The 8,985-nt window shown below is 46.7% G+C and overlaps 1 long non-coding RNA gene across 1 annotated transcript; it reads left to right on the top strand.

Moving 5' to 3' along the window:
- Positions 1-587: 587 nt before the first annotated feature.
- Positions 588-4,918, top strand: LOC144132581 (uncharacterized). Its single transcript, XR_013314859.1, has 3 exons — positions 588-1,185; positions 1,304-1,431; positions 1,948-4,918. It is a non-coding gene; the product is annotated as an uncharacterized LOC144132581 (long non-coding RNA).
- The last annotated feature ends 4,067 nt before the right edge of the window (positions 4,919-8,985 follow it).

Consider the following 8,985-nt stretch of genomic DNA (forward strand, 5'->3'; position numbering starts at 1 on the left):
CTAACAAAACATTCTTTATCGTAGAGCACAGCAGATGGCTCTATGTGGATCGTTGCTTTCGTTCACGAACCGCGTCTTACCGCTCGTTATACTTGTCAATGTCAACGGCTACACGCAGAAGTGATGTCAGCTTTGAATGCTATACCCTCGTCGGCTCCTGACTCGTTAGGGTAGGATACAACTGACCAAAATCAAGCACTCTATATGCGTTCGAATGCTTCTTTACGATCGCTCGGTTCCGACTCGGAGCGCTTTTAGTCGCTAAAACGCTTCGTTGAGAGGAATTTCTGGAGCCACGGCGGTTCCGGTCAAGTGACCAACTCCTTTATAGAATTTTCGATAACTTTCTAGAATTCAAGATGGCGGTCATTGAAATTGGTTGTGCCCCCCAATACGACGTCAGGGGACGAAACAACGGCCGAGTTTCGGTTCCTCAGAAAATCACTTGTTGGGGAGGGAAGCATGACTCCAGGGGCGCGATTACGGATCAGTCTCAATCGAAATTGTCTCAAAAAGTATATCATTTGGCTCTCTCCTATTGGTCGGCGGCCATTTTGATTTTTTTCGTCGCTGACTGACGTCGTAAATGGCGCAGAAGTGGTGACGTTGGCCATCTAATTATGCGAGCAGATTGAGACGATTTTTTGAGACTGGAAAAAGTAGTATCAACACGTTTGAGACAGAAAATGGCGGCTGTTTACATCGTCGTATACGCGGGTGACCGCGCGAGCAACGGTGTCGGAGGGTGCATGAAGACGACTTTGACGCGCGGGAGAGTTATTTCGAGGAGACTGCGCAGTGTCTGTGCGACGAGAAGTGCGCGGGTGAGTGCGCTGTCAGTGGAGCGGCAGGTGCTGCGCGCGCTGCGCTTCTTCGCCTCCGGTGGGTTTCAAGGCGCCGTTGGAAATGAAGAAAACGTCGGCGCAGCCCAACCGACTGTGAACAAGCCTTTGCGGCGGGCAGCGGAGACCAATGTCAACGTTGGGTAACAGAAGGGGGGTGTTCGCTGTCCGCGGAGACCCGAGGAGAAGGCGGCGGCGAAGGAGGGCGTCCTTTGCCTAAACGTTCGCCGCGGCAGCATCTCCGGCGTCGTCGGGTGTGTCGATTGGGCACTCATCACTATCAAGGAGTCTGGGGGCAGTGCTGCGAACGAGCCGCAAGCGGTTGTACGCTGCGGACGTAATAGTGAGTATACCTCGGCCACTGTTTTTGACCGCATGAGTTCAAGTGCTACAAGTGCATGAGCTACAAGTGCGGGCCTCGGCAGCGAGAGTGAGTACGGGCTGTGCTTGTTTTTTCTCAGATCTGTGGCGCGAACATGTGCATCCTGGCCGTGGACTCGCGCTGACCCGGATCCTTCCGCGACGTGTTTGTCTGGCGGCATTCCGTGGCGGAGGAAGGCCTGCTGGACGACGGTGATTTTTTTTCTGGGTAAGCAGTAAAATAGCCGTGTCACCCGTCGGGCGAACTCAGTCACATCTATTGAGCTCCAGCACTATGCATTTGGCCGGATCTGCTAAAGCTACAAGAATCAGTCTGGACAGTTACACAAATGCAGACACTTTACAGTATGATACACTGTATTGCCGCCCTTTCCTTTTGTTAAATATAATTGCAGCAGAAACACAGGACACATATTACATTGTTGAAATGCATAGCCTTTCCTGTTGAAGAAACCAAAGCAAAATGCACTTGACAGCGCTTGTGTTTTGTAGGCAATCATAGCGCATCATTTATATGAATATGGTGGCAAAAGATTGACCTTACAGTAGTGCTCACTTATACAACTAAATCCTGCATGTATGTATGCTCTTGAATGTCATATTCAGCAAAGCCTGGATGTTGGCTACTTGGCGTGAGTTTTCTACTGTATAGCAGAGTGTCCTGTAATGCTGTTGAGATCACTGAGAAAGGACATGCTTAGCTGCATCATTTTTTGTTATGCAGGAGACTATGTCTACCCACTGGAGCCATGGCTGCCTGCACCAGTTGCATGACATTACAGACCTGACTCAGCAGAAGGCCTGTACAACACGCCACATGCTTTCACACAATTTTTGGCTGAGCGCTGTATTGGTGTGCCGAAGAGCTGCTTCCGTTGCTTTCAAGGACACCGGATGCACCAGTGCCAGTGGAAGTGGACAGTGCGCATCATCACCGCACGTGTTGCACTTTACAGCCTCTGTTTGGATGTGCCCATATCAGCAGAGGGTGCAGGCGACACTGCCTCTGACCCAGATAACAACGGGCCACCTCTAAATGGTGGCTGCCTCGTACAGACGGGATCCCTCCTCACCTGCCTCCTGAGAAGAGCATGCGGTGCTGTACTTTTGGCCTCTCTAGGACGACCTGTCTCCAGAGGAAGGCGTACCGAGGGATGGTGCAGCGGCAGTTGCGATGGAAAATCTAGCGTCCAGAGACGACTCACCATGCTGGCATAGAGAGTCATATCAGGCACTCTTCCCCTGTTGCCACTGTCATTTCCTTGTGTCATTGCATAACACACATCTGCAAGTGTGTGAGCAATTGTGTGATGTGGTTGTGCCCTTGGCCAACCTGTGTGCAGCGAGAAGCCAGCAGTGACAAACAAGTGCCCCCCACCGGCTGCCACTTCATTTTCAGTGTGTTTGCTAGTATATCTTCCAGTCCCTCAGCAGCGTGTTGCACAGTCTCTTCCTGAAGACGGAAAAGGTGTTGAAGCAGCTCACCCAATTTCTGAAAAGCATCATTTTGAACTCTCTTTTGTCAATGCTTATGTCAGCCCACCTGCCCCTTCTCTGCTGTCTCCTTCCAGCTTGGTGGAGTGCCTGTGGTCATTACCTGTGTGACGAACATGCATGAACCAAACGTGTAGTGCTGGAATAAGGCATGAAATATTTGTGATGCTTTTTGGAATCAAAAAGCTGTTTTTTATTGCACCATACATTCAGTAAGCGCGTTTATTTTTTTAGGCACAGCATTTGACACGAGTGTTTCTATTGCAGAAAAGGCAGTGTACATACAAGCATACTTTACCTTGATGTACAATTACCGTATGGCATTTCTGAGTGCAGTTAAGAAAAAATATCTGAAAAATTGAGTTCAAAGTGCATGTTTTCTTTCATACAGAGGTTACCTGTACAATAAATATGGCATAGTACAGTGTACATGATGCATTTTCCGGACTACAAAACATTTTGGCACATATAAGTAGTGTAAATACCAAAGCTAAGCTTTTAGCGTAATGGTGTGGGACTAGGGGTTTCGCTCTGTGCTAAAAGCTGTACCTACTTCAAGGAAACCGCTGTACAACAATGCATAATAAAGATTGTAAGGTGCAGTGGCTACAATGACTGCTGAATGACTAGAACATCTTCACTGATAGACAAAGATGTGTAAACATCACAGACACATCATCAAGGAGATGGTGTGTGATTAGAGGTTAGTTTACAATCACAAATCATGCAACACCGTTACTGGAAATGCTCTACAGCTCTAAGAATATACAGGCAGCTCCATTGTGGAAAATTTTGAGCACTCGGTTATTGCCCCATAACTGACACCTAGCTTGGTTTGCGTAACACAGGGCTATGAAGTCTTGTCCATGATGACACGAGATGGTGACAATGCCGAATGGCCGGACAAGCTCCTTGTGCTATCATATAATATGTGTGATAAGTGCAACTGCTGTCAAGCTACTTTTCGCCTAGGTATTTAATGTCCTAGTCATTTTCAACTGGCTGTTCCCTTTCAAACTGGAGTGGCCTGTATACAGGGTGTCTCAGATATGATGGACCATAATTTAAAAAAAAACAAGTGGTCTTCCGACCTGAAAGGAAGTGCATGTTAGAAGCTATGCAAAGTATTTAAAGCCCTTCAAACACTGCCCTCACCAAACCCAGTTATACCAACATCACTCCGCCTGCTGAGCAAAATACAATATTACACATCACTGCCCTGTCCTACCTACCTCACTGCCCTAGATCATATGCAATTCAAGCGCTGTGTACCAGCAAACATGAACAAACTTGCTCAACTTTCTGCCCAGTTGCAATTAGCCTCTATACAAGCAAACTACTTCTTTCCAGGTTGACCCTGGATCTACTACATGATCAGTAAATAACGTTAATGGAACAAGCTCTTTCTCTCCTCGGTGACAATAGCAAAGTTATCAAGTCAAGTGCTTCCTTTCTCTCTAAACAAAGTGGAGCATAAACATCACAATTTCTGCATCTTGCACAGGAAAAAAAATAAACTACGGCAACAAGTGAACATAAACCGAACAGAGCTACAAAAATACAAACGGAACATCAAGTGCTTAGCCCGATGTGGGCGGCAACACTTGGTTACGAGGCAGAAGAGTGCTGCCACAGAGGCAGGCCGTGTCGGCTCTCATTTCCCGCACCGAGATTGCAAGCTATCAGCAGCTGCACCTGTCTGTCGGCAGTTGCTTCTATGTGATGATTCATGGTTTTCTGGTATTTTCTAAAGAAAATAAACAGAACCACACGTCACTCGGTGATCGATAGGCGCCGACCGAGAACACAGACTAAAGTTGTCTTCGTCGATTTTCGAGCCGAGCGCTGCTTGTAAGTTGATCTCGGCAGGCCCGTAGCATTCACTGCCTTCAATCAGATTTTTCTGCGCACTTAAGACATCCGCAAAGTACCTTGATTTTAGACGACACGCGAAAAAACAGGAACTAGCCATGGAATCAGCTGTTTTTTTGCAGACCGCCATGTTCACGTTATGCCACTGCCAGCGCGCCCTCATGGCAAGAGAAGTTAACCTGCAGCAAATTTAATTGCAAAACTGAGAATGCTTCTAATTTTCCCTCGTGTTGTTGAGATTGCAACACAGTTTACTACCAAAATAAAACATTACTTGTTTTCTTCATTGCGTTTTTGTTCATTTTCAGACTAACATGTTCACGCTATACCGCTGACGGCACACCTTCGCGGCAAAAAAAGTGACTGAACAGCAAACTTAATTGCAAAAATAAAAACACTGGTTCTTTTGCTTGGTGCTGTTGGGTTTGAAATACAGTTACTTAGCAAAATAAAACATTACTCGTTTTTATTCACTGCGTTTTTACTGGAAAACATTAGTCTACGGTCCCTTGTCGTGCGATTTTTGGTTTCGGGGCGGAGCCCACCGCCTCCTTGCTCCGCATTGGCCGATTCGGCGGTCGGCATTTCTCGGTGTCGTCATTTTGACGTCACTGTCTCAATATTGAGACAGTTTTTTGAGACTGATCCGTAATCGCGCCCCAGAATATTTTACTTTTGCCCACAGATGTTCCTGCATATCAAGCCTACAGACCATTAGTGGGGCCACTACATCAGTGCTGTGGGTAAAGGTTGGATACTGATGTAGGCTCTGCTGCAGGATCGGCGATGGGCTCTAATGAGAGCTCTTCTGTAGGCTCTGCTGAGGGCTCTGTTATAAGCTCTGTGGAGCTAAAGTCTTGTTGGGGAGTTTCCGCTTCACATGTTCCGCTGCTGCCTGCGTAGCCAGTCAAAAAGAACATTTAGAACCTTGGTGCAGTTGTTATCAAGATTTCAACAGTAACGGTTCTGAAGACCATATAAGAAATTATGCTATCCTTGTTTATAACCATCAGCTCTTCAACATCACCAGAGACTTAACATCACTAAAAAGTAGGATATATGTTTCCATACAGCTAATGTTCCTTAAGAGACAAGAATGCCCTGGGCATGATTGGTTTTGTAGAGTATTTTTCCGGCTCTCTTTAAAGGAGTTAAACCAGAAACAACCACAGATTATTTCACGCACCTATAAAAAATGTACATTTTAATGAAAAGAGAGGAAAAGTCTATTTTACAAATTTTCTTTTCAATTTGGACCCCAAATGTACACAATTCAGTTAGCCTCCAAATTGTTACTCTGCACACCCGAAAAAGCAAGTATCAATTGAGCACGTTGCTTGGCCGCCAACACGCGAGAACAGATCGAAATAAGCACAGAAGTAAAGTCGACCACACTTATTGACACAGTGATCGACCGGACTAACCTTCATCAGCAGACACTGCACTGTACAGGAATGGGCTAAACTTTGCGAGATGCTGCTCCGCCAGCTCACGACAGCTCTAATATGGGTAAGCAATGCATGTTTCACCACGGTTCTTACGTTTTCCAGTAAAGCGCTTTGCCTGAAAGCGTAGAATTTACATCCTGATCTTTTGGAAAGGAATGCATGCCACGCATTGGTGATTCGGTGAAACAATGTGCACTAACCAAACCCAGACTAAGTGAAGTTATATTGTGATAATACTTGGAACCTAGAAAAAGCTTCGGCGTCAAATGCATGTTGACTGCTATTAACGACTCTCTTTTACCACCATAGGTCCAGTGGTCGGTATAAAGTAGTACAGCAATAACATGAGCGATGCCAACAACACTATGTAATTTTTGAATTAATTTTAAAGAACGGATAAACAGAGACAGCCGTCTGACATCGTATGTCCTGGCAGTCCGCTGTCTTTTCGGAATACCGTCGCTGCTCATATGACGGGAAAAGCAAATACAATGCAACAAGCAGTACTGTATGAGTCCAAGATATTATAAGAACGCAATTAACGGGCGCGTTTTCACCTTATCCTGGTAGCCAAGAGCCCTCCGTGATTTTGAGATCTTTAGCTCTTGCTGCTTAGGTTTGTCAAGGGCGCGTCTGCCTGCTTTAAAGGTTAAATTGACCAACAGTTACCATGTGAAAGCAATATATCACATAGAAACAGTGGGCGCTTAGCCCCTCAGTTGATACCTATACTTTCGTTTTGTTATATATGTGCCAGTATTGCGGCAAGCAAAGCGGGACAACCCCCCCCCCCCCCCCCCCCCTCGGGACCGCGGTGTGAATAAAATTGAGGGGCCACCCGTTTGAGGCAGAATGTTCGAAACGGTGTCAAATGATTTGGCATGTTCCGCGGGATAAAATTACTAATTGAGGTGAAGCCCAAAATAAGTGTGGTATTAGCACCGATCACTTTATTATTAACTCAATATTTAATTAATGAACTGATATAGCGAGGAAATATACGGCTAATAGCGAACGTGGCTGTAAATCGCAATAGTGGTGCCAAATTCTTGAGATAGATAGCGCTCCTTCTGTCTTAGGAGGGACATTCCCAGAAAGGAAGCACACGCGGATGTGGCTGCCGTAGCTAATGTTCTTAAGTCGACTCTGAGGCTGTGCAGGCGGAGATTCTTTTTTTTCTGTGAAGAAGCTGCTGGGATTCGTATAATCAGCCGACTGTGCCAGAGGCCAAAGTAAACTCTAATAACGCCTTTAAGTGTCGTATCATTACATATTCACGCTTAAATAAAATGGTCATTATAAGATTAATTGATTTAAACTAAAAAACAAGTATTCTTTCTGACACGCAGTCCGTGTGTATATGTAGAAAGTGAACCATTGTAGTATGTAACGCGAAGAAAATCTTCGATAAGGCAAAGGAAGCCTTGGTAAAGGAAACAAGAGTATGGTGATGCCTCCAGAAAATGAAATCGCGATAGTTCGTGCACCAAACGAATTGGGATGCATAAGGTTGCGACATATGGATTACCGTCGAAAAACACATCGCGACAAGCATAAAGATGTATGTGCACCTTCTTGGAAGCCTACACGAGAAGATCAAATGCTTTAGTTGTCAGCACTTTCGGACAAAGTTAAGTGTAGAAAGTGGATGGAATTCAAATGAACCTCTCACTAATCAAGGAAGAAAAAAGTTTATTTTCTACGCAAACAAACCCCCGCGCCCCGTTACATTCGTCCTCTTGCAGCGCTGCTTGAGAGATACTATTCTCGGTATGGATTTTCTGAGCGAGTTCGGCACTGTTATTGACCTCGCCGACTGCCGCCTCACTCTTCGTCGACCTTCACTTGACCCGCCGAGCTCCGAGCCGACGTTCCCCGAGGCGCGCATCTTAGCGGACCACATCACTTTGCTGCCTGACTCGAGCATGTTTCTGCTGGTCGAGTCCGCACCGTTTACCCCTGGCGAATTTCTTCTTGAAGGCAGTGTGCAGCTACTTCTTGACAGGGGTGTTGGTGTTGCTAGAAGTGTCACGCGGCTTCACTCTGGCTGCGCCCGAGTCCTCGTCACCAATTTTTGCGGCGTTCCGCAGCACCTCACCAAAGGCACAGTAATCGTCCTCATCGAGCGCCTCAGCGCCCGTGTCGATGCTGAGACCCTCTCTGCGGCTCCTTCTTCTGCGCCTCCTCCCCAATCCTCGGTACCTCCTTTAAGTGTCAGCATTGCCCCGCAACTCTCTGCTCAGGAGAGAGACGAGCTCTTCGCTCTGCTGGGTGAGTTCCACGACTACTTTTCTACGTCAGCAGGGGTTCACTAAACGCCAATTGCAAAACACAGAATAATTGCCGACGGCGTTGTCCATCCTGTTCGTCAGTCACCTTACCGGGTTTCGTTAAAAGAACGTGAAACGATACAACATCAAGTGCGCGAAATGTTGGCCGATAACATTATCCAACCATCTCACAGCCCTTGGGCTACTCCGGTGGTGCTGGTGAAGAAAAAAGACGGCACCCTGCGCTTTTGTGCTAAATACCGGCCCCTCAACAGAGCCACAAAGAAGGACGTATATCCACTTCCGTGCATCGATGACGCGCTTGACCGCCTGCGCCATGCCCGTTACTTTTCATCCATCGACATTAAAAGTGGGTATTGGCAGATAAAGTCGATCAGCGCGACAGAAAAAAAGACGGCTTTCATCACTCCGGATGGACTGTAAGAGTTCAAAGTGATGCCCTTCGGACTCTGTGCTGCTCCCGCGACCTTCCCGCGCGTTATGGACACTGTGCTCACCGGCCTCAATTGGCAAACATGCCTTGTCTACCTTGATGATGTGGTCGTTTTTTCCAGCACGTCTCATGAACACCTTGTTCGCTTAAAAGCAGTGCTGCAGGCTATCAGAAACGCCGGCCTCACCCTCAAGGCTACGAAGTGCCAGTTTGCCTATGACAAA

This window comes from Amblyomma americanum, chromosome 5 (assembly GCF_052857255.1).
Source record: "Amblyomma americanum isolate KBUSLIRL-KWMA chromosome 5, ASM5285725v1, whole genome shotgun sequence".
Lineage (NCBI taxonomy): Eukaryota > Metazoa > Arthropoda > Arachnida > Ixodida > Ixodidae > Amblyomma > Amblyomma americanum.